Raw genomic sequence first — 22,269 nt, 5'->3', positions numbered from 1 at the left:
TCCCTAGGTACTTGTATGAGTTCGAACTGGTGAAAATGTGATTGCAAGTCAGTTACCTTCTGTAGAAGGCTAGCCAGATGGGGTGCTTTAGTATCGAAATTTCAGCCACTTGTTCTATCATAAGCTGTGAATCTCCTCTGACATTCAGATGTTGGATGCCCATGTCTCGTGCTAGTTCTAAACCATAGATTAGAGCCTCATATTCTACTTCATTATTCGTCGTGGATTGCTCTAAACGAATGGCTTCCTCGATTTTGAGGCCTGAAGGAGCCTCTAATACGATGCCAATACCAGCCCCTTGGGAATTGGATGCCCCATCAGTATGCATTGTCCGCACCCATTGATCTTCTGATTTTAACAATTCTGGCAAGGTGCCAGGGGTGAATGATTGAATTTCAACCAAGAAGTCAGCGAGTACCTGTCCTTTTTTTTCTTTTCTTGGCGAGAACTAAATATCATACGTCCCTAGCTCAATTTCCCATTTTGATAACCTTCCAGAGAGGTCGGGTTTACTCAATACTTGCTTTAGTGGATAGTCCGTATACACAATGATGGTATGGCTTTCAAAATATTGTCGTAACTTCTTCTTTGTTGTGAGGAGTGCGAGTGCCAATTTTTCCATCATACTGTAACGAGTTTCAGCGTCCAGGAGCATCTTGCTGCAGTAGAACACTGGCCTCTGACGATTAGCTTCTTCTCGGAAGAGAACGGAACTCACAGTGAATTGCGAGACAGACAGATACAAGAATAAATCTTCATTAGCTATGGGGGAGCTCAATATAGGAGGGGAGCTTAAATAATCCTTCAATTCTTCCAACGCTTTTCTTTGTTCTGGTCCCCAGCTGGTGTTGGCGGATTTCTTTATGCACTGCAAGAAGGGTTGGCAACGGTCAGACATGCGTGATATGAACCGACTTAATGCTACTACTTTGCCCGTCAGAGCCTGTATGTCGTGGATGGTTCAGGGTTCTTTGACTTCTGAGAGGGACACAATCTGTGTTGGGTTGGCCTCGATGCCCCTCTGACTGACGACGTATCCCAAGAACTGTCCAGAGGACACCCCAAAGACGCATTTAGAGGGGTTTAATTTCATTTTATAAGTGTCAAGAATGTCGAAGCACTTGGTCAAATTGTCTATATGCGAAGAGCTTTGTTTAGATTTGATGACCATGTCGTCGATATAAACCTCCATGTTTCTCCCAAGCAATTAGGAAAATAGCTTGTGCATCAGCCTTTGGTATGTCGCGCCTGCATTCTTTAGACCGAAGGGCATAACTTTGTAGCAATATAAACCACCTTCTGTTATGAAAGCCGTGTGAATCCGATCTTCTGATTTCAAGGGGATCCGATTGTATCCAGAGTAAGCATCGAGGAAACTCATTCTTTCATACCCTTCCGTGGCGTCTATCATTTGATCGATTTTCGGTAGAGGGTAGCTATCCTTGGGACATGCTTTGTTTAAGTTTGTGTAGTCTATGCATACTCTCTTTTTTCCATTCTTCTTTGGGACCACGACGGGGTTGGCAAGCCAACTGGGATATAAGCATTCTTCGATTGCCCCTGTGCTCAGGAGCCATTGCACCTCCTCTTGTATGACTTAATTTACTTTGGGAGCGAACCTCCTTTGCTTCTGCTTGACGGGTGGGAAGCTATGTGAGATATTTAGGCTGTGATTCATGATGGAGGGATCTATTCCGGGTATGTCGTGCGAAGACCAGGCAAAAGTTCCCATTCTAGCTTTGAGAAATTGTATGAGGGTCTGTCTTTCTTCTTCAGAGAGCTTGATACTTACCAGCACTATCTTAGATGGGTCATCGTCATCTAGACATTTTTTCTAAGGTATCTAGTGTAACTAGGGGTTTTTCTTGATCTTCCTCTAGATCGATCCCTTTGAGGCATGCTGGTAGGTCCTACTGTAATTGCTATTTGTCAGAGGAGTTGTTATAGGAGGCAGTGCCAGAACTATTTGTTTCTTTCAAAGTTAGGAAGCACTTTTTGGCCTGCTTCTGGCAGCCCTTGATGTCGATGGTGTAGCGCCCGTTGGGTGATTGACACCGCATCACCTGATGTAAAGTTGAGACTACCCCCTGCATCCTGTGGATGCAATTTCTCCCCATGATGGCATTGTAGCTTGTGGTGGAATCTATAATGAGAAAGTCTACTGGCAGGGTGCGTTCTGCGGCCACATCAGATATACTCGTTGGCTGTTGAATCCCAAAATGGGTGTGGTAGAGGGCCGGATCTGATTCTCCTCTAACCCCATCTTCTGGAAGGCTTCCCAGAAGAGGATGTCGACCCCACTGCCCCCGTCGATTAGAACTCTGCCCAGCTGGCAATGGTCAACCTGTAGGGAAATGACAAGTGGATCATCATGGGGTAGGTGTACGCCCTTCAGGTCGTCATCGGTGAAGGTGATTGCAGAGGCTGGATAACTTTTGTCCTTTGAAGTGACAAGATTGACCGTGTGGCCTAATGATTTGTATCGCTTCACTCATTCTTCCATCCTCTTATGGATTTTGGTGATATGATCTTGGTTCTCAGTGAGTTCCACGATCCCGTGGATCATAGGGACTTGCTTAAGAGGCTCCTGAGTGCTATCAGAGGCTGTGTGCACGGGATCTGACGCTTGCGGTGCTGGGGCAGAAACAGGATTATGCCGCGAGGTGCCGGGTCTGCCTGCCTCCTTGATTTATTGGGTAAGCCTTCCACTCCTCATGAGGGCTTGGATCTGATTGTTCAGGTTATGGCATTCAGCGATCGTGTAACCGTGATCTTTATAGAAGAGGCGGTACCTGCTTTTATCCCTCCTGTTAGAAGGAGTGGTATTTTCATCATAAATGACTTCTTGCGGGACGGTGTATTCGAAGGAAGGGTATCGTGGTGACTGTCGGTCCTGTCTTGGCCTCTTTCCTTCCTTCGCGTGATCTGTTTGGTTCCGCTTCCTCTTGTCATCTCTAGCCGGTGGCGGAGGGTTATTTGTTGGTGGAGCAGAGATGAGCGCAGACTTCTTCTGCGCACGTTCTCGAAATTCCAAGACCCTGAAGACGCCCTCGGCTCGGGTCTACACTTCTGCCATGTCGTAGGGTGGCGTCATGGTGAGATTTTCATGTAAAAGAGATCCCACCTGCAAGCTTTTGACGAAGAGATTGGCTGCGGTAATTGGATCGACGTCGTGGATTTGATGCACGAGGTCAATGAAACGCTGCAAATATGCTTTTGGATGTTCGTTTTCCCCTTGCTCAATCCGATAGAGGTTAGCCATTGTTCTTGGTGCCTCTCGGTTCACACTATATTGTTGTAAAAAGGTCCGTCAGAGGTCACTAAAACTGTTGAGGGATCCGGGCTTTAATTGTCGGAACCACAACAAGGCTGGCCCAGAGAAAGTTGTTGAAAAAACCTTGCATTGAATAGCTTCGTTGTTAGCTTCTAATGCCATTTTCTGCTGAAATTGGAATAAATGGTTTAGCGGATCTCCCTTTCCATTAAATGCAGGCAGGGAAGGGATGATGAAGTCCCGGGGCTTAGGCTCATTCTGAATCCACTGTGAGAAAGGAGATTTCTCAGTGGTTCTTGACACTAGATCCAAATGGTGTAAACGGATCGCCCGTCTGAGAACTTCTGCATCATCTCTCTCATCATATCTTCTTTCCAACTGTCTAAGAACCGAATCGAGGGAACACGGTCTTCAGTTGGTGTATCGTACGTGGCTTGACGTATGGTTTGTTGACGCCAGACTTCGGCTGTTGGCTGAGCGAATCCGATGGGGTCTGCTTCCATCCGGACATGTGTGTCAGAGAGGGGGGCTCGTCGTTCTTCGGCCCCGGAGGGTGGCGGGAGACCTTGGGATCTTTCACTATCGAGGTTCGTGTTTTGCCGAGGGGAACTGATGCGGTCGATTGGTACTTCAGGTCTACCAGAGTCGAGATTGTTGTTGGTTTGGGTACTGCGTGTGGTGTCAGTGGATCTGCGCAGCTCGGCAATCTCAGCTTCGAGCCTAGCCTGAGCTTCAGTCAATGTCTTGATTGCTTTGTCGGATCGCTGCTGGCTTGCTTCCAGCAGGCGATACATCCTGTTGATCTGGTCGCCCACGTCCGCCGGAGGGACGCTCTGTGCGACTGGAGCCGACACTCCGTTGCCTTTTGGTGGCATGATTCCTGGGTTTGTAGAGGATCTTGGACGCAAAAAGAGAGTTCTTGATTTCTTGATTCGACGACGTGGCTAAGCCTGAAATGTTTTTCGATTTCCCACAGACGGCGCCAATTTTTGAAGCAACAATTTGTCTTTCTATATCTGGAGATGCAATCCCACGATAGACGACGCTTTGTTACTATTCCGGTGATGAAGCTTGCCTTTGACTCGTCGGGGTCACCTGCAAGAAAGACACTCTGATGCTTAAGTCAGTCAAAAGTTCGATACCTTGACTTTTCTATGAATCTTATATTTATAGGACAAAATATGCAAAGCAGTTAGTTAGTTCAAGCAAACCCTGGAATAGTGGGAAAAATTAACCGAATTTCCCTCCAAAAATACTAATTTTGAATTTCTCATCCAGAGGTCAGAGGCGGGGCAGCCTCTGACCCGTCACCTCTTCCTTCAGAGCTTCTGCATATCAAAACGGGCCGTTTCGAATGTTCGATAAATGAGGAAAGGATTTTCGGGCCGAATATTTTGGGCCCAACACTTAGGTACACGTAGTCTCTCTCAATCTATGTCACCTGATTGAGATCCTATAACCAAACTATTATGGGTTTGATTAATTATCCTAGTTTTCTTTACTTTCCAATTTTTCTTGACTAATTTATGTCTTCGGCTTTTATATATATATAATATAAATATACATATTTTCATAAATAATATATTTTAACACGTTATTTTCAACTACATGATTTTCTTGTATAATTTATCAATTAATTTCATTTTGTTTGGATTCAGATATCTATCACGTTAAGTTAAAGTATATATATAACAGAAAGTGCAATCTCTAGATAATATCTGGTATTTATTTTTTGTTTACTATGCATTTGTTAATTTTCTTGTGGTTGAAGCGTGCTAATTTCATTTTGCAGTTTTAATATATGAGTTTGAGTATTTGATTTTAATTCAAAGCGGTTTTCTTTGCGTATACATATATATATATATATATATATAGTTGTTGTCTGTGTATTAAGGGTGCACACAAATTGTTGAGTTACCGCTACAAAGAGATCTTGTAGTGTAGAATAATGTGATCAATAGGTTTGCTTGATTAATGGACTTGCTCTGAATAAATGAACAAATAATTTGTACAGTTTTGAAGGAAAAGTGGCGGAATGTAAATGAGCAAAGTGTTCTGAAATAAAGGAGAGACAATAATTAAGAGAATGGCTCAAGATCACATTATGATCTAAGCTGAAAGGAAATGGTATTATATACTCTCAGATAGAACTGAAGAGAAGTCTGTTACAACATAAAGGTACTAAGCTCAAACGAGTCGTTGCATAAAGTAGTTAAGTAATTAATAAAAACACTAATAAACTAACTAAAGTAACAAACTAAGATAACATATTATGGCAAGTGTATCCTCTAACAACCCCCTCAAATTGACTGGTCTGGAAGAACAATCAATTTGCTGCAGAATGTGGTGAAGTGATCCTTTAAGAGATGCTTATTTGATACTTTAAAAGGACAAAGTGGTGCTCTGAAGGACAAAGTGAACAAGGACTTCATGTAAATTTACCAAAGCATGAATTGTTGATTGTTGATGGAGGGCGGTTTGGGAGAACAAGTTGTTTGAGTGAAGCCACGAGCAGCAAGTTACACCTTGTGTTAATTAACGAGAGACCAAGTATGAGCCTCAACAACATAAGGAGCATGCACAGTAACATTAGTGAAATTGTCGTGCTCAAGAGATGTAGTGGCATGAGGAGGAGTTGGGCGGAGGGAAAAGGTGGCAGTTTGTGTCGTGGACGAAAGATTGGGGAAAGAAGGTGATGAAGAGGAAGATGGATCATGAAATTTTGTAGATGTGACATTAAATGTAAAAAAAAAAAAAGTGGCTGAAGTTGTCATTTTGTGGCTAGAGAGTATGGAGAGTGTGTTTAGCATATGTTTAAGGACAGTAAGTTGCCTCAGTAATAAGTTGTATAATAGAGGTAGTCACAGGTTGTACATGACTGTGTTTGAGCCAAAGTGTAAGGGCAAGAAAAAGTGTGATGGATGACACATGAAATAAAATGAAGTATCGGGAGCCATATGTGGCTGGAATGGGAAAAGGACCCTAATGTGTGAAGAAGTGGTAGTGGCTATGTAGTATGAGATGCATAAAGTGAAGGTGGATGATGCTTGTAAAGATCCAAGGAAATTTCAATGAAAACATGATTGTGCAAGCAAAATTTAGGGATAAAAAGAATATGAGTAACATGCTTGATAGACAATTTGAAATAATTAGGATGATTTATAGAAGTTGTAGAAAGTGTATTACCATTACAAACTGTAATGGAATCAATACCAGAATTAAAGGTGAGGTTTTCAAGATTGGTTTAATGTTGTATTAAGCAGAGGAATCGAGCAACCATGAGGCTTATGTATCTGTCTTAGAACTGGCTACCATTGCTGATGCATATGAAGATGAGACAAGGAAATACGAAGATACAACTTGAAGAGGCAATTGTGGTAGGCGCTAACTAATGTGGATCAAAAGGGCTTGTAGCAGTGAATGGTTTCTCAAAGATTGTTGTTGGTGATAAGCCACATCTATAGCAATGGCAGTAGCTTCATCTGCTGTAGTTCTGAGCGAGATTCTTGCACAAGAAGTGGGCTGGTTACTTGTTCGAAGGAAACCCCTTTGGTCTTTGAAGTGATAGAGATAACAAATGAATGATAATTAGCATTTGATCCAGCAAGAATGTAAGAAACCTGGTCATGGTCTGAAATTTTTCAGAAATTTTAGCTAGCTGATATGTTAGACCTTCGTAGTTGACTTTGGAATCCATCACGGGCCACTAAGAAGAGACTTCATTTGAACCATTAAGAAAACCATCTATGTCATTGGAGGACGTGAACGTAACACAGTGAAAGTGAAATCAAAATATGGAAAGAAAGTGGATCTTGAAGGACCCCAAGCATCCATAAGCCCATAAGTGCTAAGAATTGTTGTGGCTAAGCCGTGAAGGCACAGAAATTTGTTGGTGCCAAAGTTGGAGCAGCTGTGATAGAGCCTTGAGAACCATTATCAGTAGTCGCCATAGATGAACTACAAGAAAGTAATTGTAGAAAGTGAAAAAGAGTAGAGGAAAGTAAAACAAGAAGTAATATCAGAGAGTAGTGGCGGACGAGAAAGTGGTCTGGCCATGAAGAAAGATCAGTAGCCATGAAGTTCGGTTGTGGAGCAATGAGTCTTCATTTGCTGCCATGAAACCCTAAAAAAAATTGGGGAAGAAAGTGTTTTATTTTTTATCGAGTATGCTCACTAGAGCATTATAGGCTCTTGATACCAAGTAAATGAGCAAAGTGTTCTAAAATAAAGGAGAGAAAATAATTAAGAGAATGACTCAAAGATCACATTATGATCTATACTGAAATGAAATGGTATTTATATACTCGCAGATAGAACTAAAGAGAAGTTTGTTACAACAAAAAGGTACTAAGCTCAAATGAGCTGTTACATAAGTAGTTAAGTAATTAATAACAATACCGACAAACTAACTGAAGTAACAAACTAAGATAACAGACTATGGCAAGTGTATCCTTTAACACCGAACAAAATTTCTTATTAGTTTTATATATATATATATATATATATATAAATATAAATAATATCTATTAGACAAAGATGGCATGATAGTAAGGGTGGCATCTTTGATAGTTGATACTATTTATTATAATGTTATTGATGTGTTCATATCAAGTATATGATACTTTCTAGTCTACTTCTTAAAGTATTAGGATAATTAGTTAGGTGACCAGTTAAAATTAAATAAGTTAGTTAATCTATTTTTAGTTGTTAGTTTCAGTACGAACCTAAAGGGGTTTCACCTCTTGTATCAATACCCAATATTTCATTTAGTAAAAATCCTCTGCTTCTCTCTTTCTGAGTTTCAGCACTATTATAGAGCATTCTTATTAGTATTTATATCAATATCATGAGAATGTATGTATGTATGCATGCATGTGTAGCCTTGTGCAGTTTATGTCTACTTCAGAAGTTGAGTGGAATTTCAGTAGTTTATCTCCTCATGCTAACATTATTGTACATTCGGCACATTGTATCTTGATCAATTTCTGAATTTGGAGAGGTTATCGCATTATTTTGGTAAATATTTTGGTGATGTTTGGTAACTATTAAAAAAATAGTTTTTTATTTATTTAATTAAAAATTTGACAATTAAACATGAAATAGCGTTTGGTAACTCTATTTTTATTTTTTATTTTTTTTAATTTTAAACAAAATTTATTAAATTTTGAAAATAAAAATTTTTCACTTTTAAATTTTTTTTAAACAGTTTTCATTTTTTCATTCACTTCTTCAAATTAACACATCGCATTGTTAAACAAAAAATAAAAATAAAAGTTATCAAACACATTTATTATTTTTTGTTTTTAAAAACAAAAAAAAAAATTACCAAACATATTTTTATTTTTTAAAAATAAAAAAACAAAAATAAAATAATATTTCTATTTTTGTGTTTAAAAAATTTAAAAATAAAAATTTTACCAAACGTACCCTTTGTGTTTGAAATTAGGTTATTTGCATATATTTGTTTTTAAATTACAATATTTGAGGAGTTTATTGGATAAGTTCCCTCTTTGGCATGCATAATATCTTATCTTGAAATATCTAGCCAAGTATGATGTCTTGTAACTTTTTTTGTACAAACAATGGCTAACTAGTTCCTTGTAACATGATTTGTAGCCTTAATGGTATGACAGATCACTACAACAAAATAGAGGTTTTATGACTTTAATTGGGAGACATTGGAAGTCTACAATGTCTCCCACTTAGTGAGACGTTGTTGCTAGGGTCATTGTAGGTATATATCCCACGTCTCCCATTGGGAGACGTGCCTCACTTCCCACGTCTCCCACTGGGAGAGGTGGAAAGTCAAACGTTGACTTTCCACCTCTCCCATTGGGAGACGTGGGAAGTGACTCACCTCTCTCAATGGGAGACGTGGGAAGTCCCTAGGAGACATCCCACGTCTCCCATTGGGAGAGGTGAGTCACTTCCCACGTCTCCCAATGGGAGAGGTGGAAAGTCAACATTTGACTTTCCACCTCTCCCAATGGGAGACATTGAAAGTCTCCCATATTTAAAAAAAATAAATTAAATAAATTTATAATTACTATTATTTTAATTTGATTTAATAATTAATTAAATTGAAATAATATTAATTTAAATTGAAATTATTTTAATCTAAATTGAAATTAATTTAATAATTAATTAAATTGAAATAATATTAATATTAATTTAAATTGAAATTATTTTAATCTAAATTTAAATTAATTAAATTGAAATAATATTAATTTAAATTGAAAGAAAAAATATATATTTGTTAGATATATACAAGAAATACAATATTTGTTAGAAATATTCAAAATGAACAAATATTGCATTGTGTATGAAGAAAGAGTTAAAAAATTAAAAAAAAAACTATCAACGAGGTCGGTAACTTTGGATTATCGGCAACATATATGTCGCCCATTCTTGTCACAACTCATCAATTTGTGCCTCTGTATATGATGTGCTTGTTAGCTGCAAGAAATATAAAGTAAAATATATTAATTAATTATTTGATTACATTTATAGTTTAAAAAATAATTTGTAAATTTTAATTAATAATACCGTTCTCAAGTAATGCCCGGGACTCGCATGTTCAATCAAGTAATGCCCGTTCTCAACTAATCGTTTATTATCCTAAATAATATCGGGCAGCATTTCCCCTATAATAGTGACCTAACCATCTGCAAGTGAATAGCAAAACAAACAATTCAAACAACATACAATAAGTTTCTTCATTATAGAATGCCTATATAAAATTAATTGTTTATTATCCTAGATAAAATCGGGCAGCATTTCCCCTATAATAGTGACCTAACCATCTACATGTGAATAGCAAAACAAACAATTCAAACAACATACAATAAGTTTCTTCCTTATAGCTCCGCAGCACACAGTCAAATTTCTCAGAACCTACTTCACTAATACACACAAGTTCTCAACCTTCCGTTATCACCGCAGCACACAATTTTAATCTCAGAACCTACTTCACTATGGATGAATATTTAAGATATTCAAACTCTTCTAACATTTGTTTAATAATATTAAAAGTAGAAGTAAGAGAATATATATTTACCTCTTGCAATTAATAATTCAAAAGCTAGCAAAATTACTTCAAGTAGTAATCGAATTCGCTATTAAATCCACAAACCAATATAAATAAATTAATAAATAATAAATAAAATATCACTAAATATCTAGCAATATATAACTTATTATTATAATTTTAGAAACTTAATTACCTCAAATGTGTGATTGATAGATATAGAAATTTTGATGCAAAGTACTCTCTAAAATCTCACCACCAAAATCACAACCTACGAAATTAAATTAATTAATATGTTAAACATTACTAAACAAATATCACTAAATTCCTAATAATTAATTGATTGGTAAACAAATAAAAAAAAAACTCCAATGAGCCACTAATTATAACCTAAACAAAAAATCAATAAAAAATTTCATAACCTAAAATCTCAATAATCAACAAAAACATAAATTTTTTCATATATTTATATTTTTAAAATTATTTAATAAATTTATTTTAACATAATAACTATATATATATAACAAAATAGTTAGAATTTAAAAAAAAAAAAGTTTAAATATACATACAAAAATATATCTAAATTTCGAAATAAATAATGATAAAAATTAAAAAAAATCATGAACATATATATTATAATGAAATATATATAATGTGATAGGTTAAATGAAAAAAAAACTATGAAATCTTAAATCTATAAAAAACCTCCATGGAAAAACAAATAAATCTAACAATGTATAGAAAAAAATGCATAAAAATGTAAAACTAACACAAAATCATGTATATTACTCATCCTAATGCTAAACCTATGATTTTTTATCAAAATAATTAACTAAAATTCATAAAAATTAAAAAAAACTAACCTTGAAAACCCTAAAATCGCAGCCCCTTTCGTGCTCTCTGTTTGGTGTGCTCTCTCTGTTTGGTGTTATGAGGAAGAAGAAGACCCAAAATTCATTAAATGGCCAGGGGAACATCCAACGTCTCCCACTGGGAGACGTGGGACACGTGGCACGTCTCCCACTGGGAGACATTGAATGTATAGAGGGGTACATCCAACGTCTCCCATTGGGAGACGTGCCACGTGTCCCACGTCTCCCAGTGGGAGACATTAGATGTCCCCCTGGCCACTTCTCAACCTATTTCCAACGTCTTCCACCATTTTTAATGTCTTCTAATTGTAGTCATTAATAAAAACTTTCAATGTCTTACACCATTAGACATTTAAAACCCCTGATAAGTTTTAATGTCTTACACCAATGGTGTAAGACATTGTAGGGAGTCATTGTATATCAAATTTGTTGTAGTGGATTGTAGTGAACGACATAAGCACATTCCAATCAATCATATATATCATGTTGAAAAAGTGGCTTAGTTATAATAATTAATCAAAATGTAACTTTATTTTTATGTGAATGAATTATTATTATTATTATTAATTTAGTCACATGCACTAATTTTATATTTTATTTAACTAAATTTGTTTGTAAATTAAAATTTAATGTTTTGTTTAAAAAGATACTAAATTAAAATACTTTCTGATTCAACTCTACCAATCACATATTTTATTTTTGTTATAATTTTATATTTTCTACTAATGAGAGATTTAATTTTTTAAAACTCAAATATAGTTTACAGATAATAAACAAATATGTTTTAAATGACCAAATTTAGATTTTTATTTTAGAAATCACACGTTTTGAAAATACAATTTTCTAATCGCAAATACCCTAATATTGTTTTATAAATGAAAAGGAAACGTCTTATTATAATTTATGGAAAAAAATATTAATTTGGTATGTTTTAACTCTACAATGTATATTTAGCACATATCCCCAACACAATTTTAATTTAAATTGGTATAAAATAAGCATATTTCAATTGAGGTTTTAAAATATATATAAGCTTTTATTTCTCTTAAAAATATAAATTATGCGTCATTATAAATTAAATTAGTAATGATGAACTACAAGAGTATCTTTTAAATTTACTTATTTTTAGTAATATTATTAATTCATTTCTTGAATAATTCCTAAAAAAAATTTTCATTTTGTTTCTATATATTTTTAATTTTTCACCATACATAATTTCTGACACTATGTAATATATTTCATATTTTTTAAAAAAGTTGTAGTACAGCAGTTAGAGCAGTATAGAAGATATGCAAATTGTCCACAATAAAAGCATGAATTATTCAGGGACAAGTATAAAACAAGATTGAGATAATTGTTTATTATTATATAATCTTACGTTAAATACGACACCATTTTATTTTTGGCAGTAAGATAATTATAAATGGATTTGTATTTAAATTCTTATTTTGTTTACCAATAAGGTTTCTAACTTAATTAAAATTTAGTTCTTTTCACATATTCTATATGAGTAAAACACTACACGTTAATTCAGAAAATTAAATGTAAACACAACTTAACTCACACAAAGAATTATATTCCCGAAAAATTATTTTCACATTGTTACATTATATTTAAGATAGTTTCTAAAGTAGTTTTATGAAAATCAGATTTTGAAAAATGGGTTAGAAAAAACTTTAAGTTTAGAAAAATAGGGGATTTTGCCATTCCTCTGTGTTGCCAACGGGACTGCCGGATGTAACATCTCAAATTTGTTAATCAGGTTTAGTGCCTTAATTAGTGTGTCGGAAGGACATAAATGAGTATTATGTGTATTTTATGATTATATATGTATAATTATGTGAATTCTATGAGTTATATTATGATATGGTAGTGTATGAATGTTTAAGTGTATTAAATATGCATGTGGGATCGTTTCTTATTAGAAGGGTATTTTCGTAATTTTGACTCATTGAGGGTATATTTGTAAATATATGTGATTTGCAATTTAGACCACATTGTTACGTGGATAAATTTGGGTTACTCGGCACGAGACGATCCTAGTGAATAAGTTAGCGGAAATGTGACAATGATATAAAATATCCAGCTCGGGGTGAGCCTAAGGGTATTTTGGTAATTTAGTATATTACTAAGGTTTATCGGGAAATGGAAAATTATTTGATGAGTATTTGGGTGTAATGAATTTAATTGGGAAATTAGAGTGATGTTTGAGATTAGTAGGAATCTCGGGAAAATACCAAAATGCCCTTGGTTTGGTTAAAAGGACATTGGCTTGGGTGAGGGTAAATTGGTCATTTTGACCCTTGCGCTGAGTTAAGTTGGCCAAAAGCTGAGCACTTTGGCTTATTTACGTATCTCTCTCTCTCTCTTGTTGACCTTCTTGGAAGGGTTTTGGAGCTAAGGAGCAACTTAAGCTCTCACTTGGAATTTGGAGATTTGAAGGGGATAATTAAAGGCTGGGGAAGCAAAGATTGAAGCTCGCTGAGCCATCTTCTTCCTTGGAAATTTGTTTTTTTATTTTTGGCAGTTGAGGTAAGAAATTTTCCAACCATTCTCGAGTTCTTTGTGTTCTTGAGCTTTTCTTGAGTTTTTCCTATTGTTATGGTGTTCTTGAGGAAAGTTGGGGTGTGGTTTGGTGGTTGGAGTTCTTGAAGTTTAGGAGCAGCTTAGGGGTCGAATTGCACAGCTGGGATAAGAATTCTCCTCTGATTTCTGTGGATTTCTTGTGTTTTTGAGGTGTTCTTGAGCTTTGAAGCTCAAGATTTGGGTTTTGAGTTTTAGTGAGAGTTTGGGTGCGTTTTTGGTGTTACTGTGTTGCTTGAGTTGTATTATGTTGATTTTGGGACTCATTTTTGGTTGGGGTTGGCACTTGGGGTGAGTTTTGATGAGTTGAGCTGGAGAAAATGCAGGTAGAAACCCATAAGTCACTACAAGAAAAAACAATATCATAACACTTAAAAACTGCTAACTGGGAGTATTGATAACACTTCTGAAAACGCTAACATAGCCCATGTTATTAAAAGTTCTGTCTTTTCTATAACAGTATTTGAATGTTATGTTCGATGTTATCTTAAACTATTCAATAACACATTTTGAGTTGCTATAATATTCAAATAATAACATTTAGTTAGAGTATTTGGTTATAAATTTGACATTTAATCTTATACTTTTTGCATAACACTTTTCAACTGTTACATTTGATTATTTTGATAGCGTTTTTAGTTTGTTATATTATATAAATCATAACGATTTGTTACGCTTATAATATGTTTCTAAATCATAACATATTAAAAGTCTAGTAATAAAATTTTGTTACTTTAGCGTGGATAATATATTTTAAATTTTATTTTAATAAGTATACTTGTAAGGTTTTTTTTAATTAAAAGATTTTCATTATTGTATTTTGATAAAAAAAAAATCAAAATTAATCATAAAATGTAATTCTCAATAGATTGATAAACCATAAGTATTACATTAAACAATAACTAATTCAAACAATGAATGTGTCTACTTCTTGAGATCTTAGTTCTAACTTAAGTTTGAAAGCATAACATAATAAAGTTCTATAATCTTGAACATTTTTTACTTCAAAAATGAAAAACAGAAACATTACAAGATACACAAAAGTAAACCATGCATGAAACTTGCTCCATTCTTCAATTCATCATCTTTTGTGCACTTGTCTTTGTTGTGAGTCCATTTGCTTAACTACAACAAAATTTAAATAATTAATACTTCAACTTTTTGGAGGGTTAGTTTTACTCTAATAAATTATGAGAATGAGAAAATAGAGTCAGCCTGGACACAAAAAAAAGTTGAGAAATCCCTCTACTGAAAACTACATAGAGAGGGAGAAGGATGGGGTACTTGCTTCACAGAGACATGAAAATTACAAGAAAGTGCAAAACTAAAGACACTTGAAAACAAAAAAGGAAATTCAATTTTTCTTATTTTACAGTACCAAAAAGACTAATCTAAACAAGATAATCAAGGCACTAATTCTGCCATAGGAAGATAATAAAAATACCAATGTTCAATCCAGTATCAAGTCAAAATACTAATTCAACCACTGTCATATTTTTTCATTAATCCAATCACAATACTTTCAGCCACTATGACACCAAAATACACCAGTAAAAAGAAATCTCATTTTTTTAAACACTTTTATACAAAAATAAATCTCATTTTTTATTAGTATTAGTTTTATAACATTTACATTATATATAGTAATGTTTATTTATTTAGATTCTAAAGGGTTTAATTTACATGTGCCAACTCAATTAAGTTTAAGTATACCATTAAACATGGTGCAACATGACTGCAATCAATGCACGAAATCAATAAGTATTAACAATTGAGTTAGAGATATATAGTAAGGACTGAGAAAGATACAGTCTATATACACAGATATAATCAATTATATAAAATAAATAAATAAATAAGTAAAGCTAAAGTGCTCGAGTTATCACTCTAAATCATTTTGAAGCTAACAAAAGACAGAGTCTACTAATACTCACAACCTCCTTATAAGGAGATTAAGTCGCAACCTTCTTATCACTATCAAATTTTGTTTTTAAAACTACTTTATAGAAAAAGTAAAATATAATGAAACTCTCACAAAAATACCTTCTTCTACTTCTAGACTTGCCAGGTGACAGGGAGCATGACAAGTTGCGTCTTGTGTGCACCTTTCTGCAACAAGGGCTACCAAACTGCCATTTGCACCAACATCATGCTTGTCTTCTGAAGATTTTTCAAAATTTGAATGCTGAAGCTTTTTATTCCTGGAATTTGTCAAGCTAGAGATATGAATTTCATCATCATCATCAGTGTCATAATTTCCAAGACCCAACACATCTGTTACTTATAAATAAAAGTATAAATTCAAACTGTAACAGAGTGAGGTTGGTTAACATATCATAGCTTGGTCAGAGTTGCAAGATTCTTACTCTGTCAAAATTGCTCACCCATAGAGAATTGTTGGGATTAGGCCATGATTTGAAGCAGAATCAGTTATGGGAGCAAAAACAAGTCTACAACAGAAATGAAAAAGCAAAACAAATGAGTGCATTATAAATGGAAGAAAAAACTCTGAGCATTAAATATAAAACAATAAAATGAGCATCTGTAATACTAAAATGCCTGGTTGAAGCTGTAACAAATGTTAAATTAGATAAGAATTGACAGCTTAACATTTGAGAGCACCATGATCCAACCAATAAACACTCACATGGAGCTCTCCATTCAACCATTAATTTATTTATACAAGTAATAGAAGCATTTTCAATACAACTCCGAGTCGTTTCAGCTTTCTTACCTCCAGCATTCAAATTTTTGACCTATCCAGAAGGCATTGAGGATTTCTTGGACTTTCCAATGTATGGCACATTTTGTCCACTACTACAGCTGAGAATTCCACCCATCACTAGCCAGTCCTTTTGCCATCAATATACAATCAAAATTATACACAACGCATAATATACACCAAGTAAAAACAGAATTTGAATTAGGAAAAAAATTCATAAACCTGATTATAACCCAAGTATTATTATTATTATATATATATAATGTATACACTAAAAAAATTGAAGCTAGCTAATATTTCATACAACAAAAAGGTTAATGGGTTACTGTGACAAGATTAATACAAGCTTCAGAATCTAGCAACATCTCCGTTAGATAACAATGACAAAATCTCATTTTCTCATCAAACAAACACTTATTTCGTATGAAGTTTACTAGAGCATACCAAAGCTAAAATAATATTGATCAAAAGGACCACTTGTTTCAGTTTAAGATGTGAAAAGTCAACCCATATTATTATTACATGGTTCAGCTTTTTTGGCTATGAAAAATTGTAATCGTATAGAACCTTCTGGTATGATTAATGGCACTGAAATATTCAACATCTGCCAAGTGGGAATAACTTGAGTTATGTATTGTCAACTAGGCTGTTATGCATGGTGGAAATGCCTAAAACTATATAGCTTAAGAGGCTAAGCTATATATTAATATTTGGTTTGAAAATTTTGCAAAAGAACGTCAATTTTATGTTTTTGAAGAGAAAAAAATATGACTGTAATATAAACAGGTAATATACTGTTGTTGATTCTAATTTTCTCTCTATGAAACTATTGATATAACTTCCTTGAGCAATGACTGTATTACATGAGAAAGAGGCCAAAGCCAATTTTTGGAATTCTAAACAAAAAATTTAATATTAAATGATGAGTAACTATCCAAACTCTTACTTGAAGAATCTCATTTCACATATATAAACAACACCCAAAACCTCCAAATCTGGCATGAGATATGAACATATATGAGAAAGGGATGAGCTCCATACCTGGGGAATATGTAGTGCACCTGAGGTGTTGTTTTCAAGGTTTTTTTGTGCCTAGTAATAAGAAAGAAACTAGTCACCGGAGAAGAGAGGAAGACTCCAGTTGCACGGGCTGTTGTGGTCGAACGATGGCCTCTCTTGATTGCATTCCATTATCCCCAACCAAATGGAGCCTAAGTTATCAGCTAACTTCCGTTACCACTTTGAGAGTGCTTGCTTCTGTTTTTCTAGCAAGAACGAGTATCTTATTTCTCTTTAAGAAGTTCCCCAGCAGCACTCTTAACAGACAAGACATAAATTCACTTTCACAAGTGGAAATTATTATTGTCGTATTACTTTATTTAAACAGGGAAAATAAATAAAGGGTAAAATTTTCAGGTGTAATAACCTCATCACTGTCTGATTACAAAGGAAGCGGGAGAATATAAAATATAAATGAAAATGAAAAAAGCTCCCAGTTAGACATTGTCATTTCAAAATGTAAATCAGAATCTCCAACATGGAAAAATAATGTCATCAAACTATAGAAAAGCTACCTGAATCTCTACAAGAAAACTTTGAGATCCATCCATAGTAACTGCAACAACCACCGCTAAAACATATGAGCCTGAATACTCCTCACTTAAAAACATCTCACTGGGATTTAAAACTGCTTGCATTCCTAATTGTGACATTTCAAATACTCCAAGTTGGCAGCACAAAAACAAAATTAATGTAAGTTGTCCAAACAATAATTTTCTACCTTCACAAAAATGGAAAAGAATATGTAATTTTTAAAGAGTGCAGGTCTTGAAAGTTGAAACTGACAAATAACTTCTAAGTCCAACAAGCAGCAATACAGAATATATTCTATTATTTATAATCTAAATGAGAAAGACAAAAAGTTGTTTAAAGGAAGGGTACTGCAAATGTATAACAACACATAAGTCTTAAGTCTCAGAAACAAGTTTGCTTCATAGTAATGACTTCCAATCATCACTAACCTCACCCAAGGTAGACCTTTACCAAAAGCATAAGAAGAAAAACCCCATGATACCGGTTCCATAGAGAAGAAGAAGAAGAAGAAGAAGAGGATTAACTTCAAAGGAGATGGGTTTACGGTTGGTGGGTATACAGTGTATAGGTGTTGGAGAATAATAGTTACACGTGTAGATATAAAGTTAAATCTTTGGTGGGTGATAGATTACGTGTACACTGAAGATAAACAAAGTTTTTGAAAATACAGTAAAACCTTTGTGAAAAACTGAAATAGAAGGATATAACAGTAAAAAAAGCAGGAGGCAAACAAGCCTCTTAGTATATGTAAGAATTTACACAAACCATTATAAAGCTACAGAGACAACAAAATCCCCCGGAAAAACTAGAAACCATAGAGACAGAGGGACAACTTCAAGACAAACAAAACCAGGGGAAACATAAAACAAGGAAAACACAATAGCTCAAATATGAAAATAAAAATCAATATCAATAAATACACACATAATTTACAATTTGGCCAGATATTACAATCACAAACATAAAAAATATTACTAAATTTATTTTAACTTGTGATGAGTTATAGATGAGAGGCAAACCCAGCTGTAAGAAGAAGCACTGCTCCATGATTGCAAACCCAGATTCTTTCTCAAATGGATAGATCGATCGAGATGAGAAGATTAGAGATTGAGAAACTATTGATGGAGAAGAGAGAGTGAGAGTCCATCGTCCAAAGGATGAGGAAGTCTGTTGAGAAAAGGCATTAGGTTTCAAGAACAGATATTAAATTAAAATCTGAAGAAAAAAAATGAAGCATATACCTCACAGTCACCTGGGTTCTTACTTCTAGCTAGCGATAGAGATACACAGCAATGGAAAAGGACAAGAGACTCGTCCCTTCAACAATGGTGTGGTCATGGTGTGCTTCAGCTGCTCAATGGAAGGAATTGAAGAATAGTGGAATGAAGGAGAGAGAGAGCCGATAGACTTTGAGAGAAAGAAAGAGCGAGTGAGAGTGAGAGAGAACTGACTGGAGTGTGTGTGAGAGAGAGTCAGCGTGTAAAGGGATTAGGGATTCAGAAAACATTCTTCATTTTTTATTGTTTTAGCTTTTTTTCTTTTTGTCAATTTCATTTGGCGCCCACTTTTTTCATTTGGCGCCTACTGTATCTTTTTTATTTGCATGTATCAATAATGCTTTTAATAATACGTCATATTTTGTTGTCATATCTAGTCAAAATTGTTGTAGTGATTTTTGGGTTTGCGAGGTGGTGCCCCTACTCTGGGTTTGAGCGCCTCTGCCCTTGTTCTTGGTGCCCCTGCGCTATGCAGTGGAGTTCCTGGGAACTCTCTAACTTGTTTGGGCGCCCCTGCCCTATGTCAATTTCAACAAGCCTCATTTTTAGAGCTTGGGAAGAACTTGGGGGCTCAGGGGACGATTCCACCACCCCGTTGAGTGGAATTGGAAGTCCTGAGGGCACAGGAATGGTTTCAGAGTTTGTTTATGGGATTGAATCATAATGAGGATATTATTTATGGTTGTGACTAGGTTATCGCTAGGGCTCGGGACAGGATTATGCTCGAGGGTTGTTTTTATCTATCCAGTGTCTAGCCAGATGTAAGAAAACTGCACCCAGTATGTCGTTAGGGCTTGGCCAAGTTATTGAACATGGTTATGACCATGCTTTGACTGTGTTTATTAGACATGTCAAATGTGGTGTGCATACTTGTAATATATAATGCATGCTTATCTATTTTACATGATTGAAAGGCTTGACTTATGAGTCAAGGGCGGAAATAGCGCACTAGGCCCAGGTCGAATTGGTTAGGTCTATCCCGGAGCGTGGTATATGCTTGACCGACCCAATGGTCGTTTAGAAAATAAAGCGACAGGTACGCTTGGACAACTCTAAAGATGGTTATATAGAGGATAGGGCAACAAGCCTCAGGGTGACTCTACAGTCACTTATCCTAGGGCACGGGCCCTGGTGTAACTCTATAGTCACTTATCTGGATTGAATGCATGCATGAGTAGGGTTATTACTGCTAGACATGCTAATTATGACTCTGTAATATGTTATTAACTAGTTATGAACATGTTTAAGTTTTCTTGTTGAGCCTTGGCTCACGGGTTCTATGTGGTGCAGGTAAGAGAAAAGGGAAGCTAGACCAGCCATGAGTTGGAGAGCTTCGATGGCGGCGTGTACATATGTAGCTTGCTCAACCACCATGGTCAGGGATTCACAGAGAAACTAGGGTTAAACCGTAATTTTTCCGCTTAGGCCGGCTTGTGCTGTAACCACCCTTTTGGATTGTAAATGACTTTTTAAATGTTTATTTTGGGATCCCATGTATGAACTTAAATTTTAATGAAAGTAAATCTTCATTTGACCAAAAAAATTAACCCTAATCCATTAATTACTTCTAGTTACACATTTATGTCCAAATGACTTGATTAGCAAGTCCAGCACTATTTAAAATACACGGTGTAATGGTCTTGGCTATCCAGGGTGTTACACCAGACATCCGAATCCAATCAGACGACCTCATTGGTTGCAAACAGATGTCTGGATCACTACTATGTTTCTAATGACTAATGCTCTGGTTGAAGTTTCAACTCATCTCCATGGATCTAGGCTCATGTCGAATTTTTCAATAACTGACATTTTCGTTTTCCAATTTAGCCCTACATGTTATATCTATTCATTTAGTTTGTAGCTTCAAATGTCGTGAATTATTTCTTAATTTTAACTTGGTAGTTTGCATAATATTTGTGCACTTTTTCCCTTCTCTTTTGTACGTTTTTTGTGAGAAAACATTATAAAGAAAGAATAAATTGAGTTTCATTTTATACTGAGAGTAAAATTAAAACATTATATTATTTTTCATATTCTTGCATTATTAAACAGTAAAAAATAACATGTTACAAATATTTCATATGAGTTTCCTTTAAAATATGTTACAATTAATATTATTTTTTTCCTTAAAATATTTAAATTAAAAATTTAGATATTCCCTCCTTCTACCTTCATTTCTATCTTGTTTATATGAAAAAAAAAAATTGACTTGATTTTGTTTTTAAAAAATAGAATCATGTAATCATATCATTGCAAAGTTAAAAAATGAGTAATATTAAAGGATTTAAAATTATTTCACATTTACAACATGCTGCACTTTAGCTATTATGAATTGGAAATATAATATCCCTATAAATAAAGAGGGCATTCTATCAAAACCAACCATTGTTTTACCTAAAAACTAGCATGAGGATGTGTAAAAGATTTTGGACACGTGGCAGGTGATCGACAATGTAACTTACAAAGTCACCAACTGTTCATTGATTGTCGATCACACTATAGGTCAGGTTTCATGACAAGTATTATTTCTCAAAGCAAAGGTACTACTAGGAGCCGACTCCGGTCTTACAACGAGATCTTAAATCGAGCCTACCTCACCAACTTAGGGGGTATTTCAGACCATTGTAAGGGTCTGATCTTGTAATGGGGTCTCCAAGGATAGCCGATCGACATGACAGAAATGAAGGGGACTCAGAATATTATCGAGCCTAAAGAAGATAAGCCAGTCATCAAGGTGAATATAGGCAAGGATAGTAGGTGCCCCCTCCCATGAACAATCGACCAGAGAGTCAAAATTGTGAGGGGTGACCAAGAAGCGCAAATGTGTTTGATCGCCTATGAAGAGAGGACTAAAGGCGCAGAGATGAAGACTTGCAGAATATATTGAATGATTGAAGAGAAAGACAAGATGAACACATTCC

At 35.1% G+C, this 22,269-nt stretch overlaps 1 long non-coding RNA gene across 1 annotated transcript; it reads right to left on the bottom strand.

Annotated features, from left to right (window-relative positions):
- Nucleotides 1-14,700: 14,700 nt before the first annotated feature.
- On the bottom strand, nucleotides 14,701-18,200 carry LOC133789608 (uncharacterized). Its single transcript, XR_009873633.1, has 5 exons — nucleotides 17,520-18,200; nucleotides 16,491-16,608; nucleotides 16,123-16,206; nucleotides 15,800-15,957; nucleotides 14,701-14,881 (listed from the first exon to the last, which is right to left on the bottom strand). It is a non-coding gene; the product is annotated as an uncharacterized LOC133789608 (long non-coding RNA).
- Nucleotides 18,201-22,269: the final 4,069 nt, after the last annotated feature.

The sequence above is a fragment of the Humulus lupulus genome, chromosome 7 (assembly GCF_963169125.1).
Source record: "Humulus lupulus chromosome 7, drHumLupu1.1, whole genome shotgun sequence".
NCBI lineage: Eukaryota > Viridiplantae > Streptophyta > Magnoliopsida > Rosales > Cannabaceae > Humulus > Humulus lupulus.
This window is presented reverse-complemented; position numbering and strand designations above follow the sequence as displayed.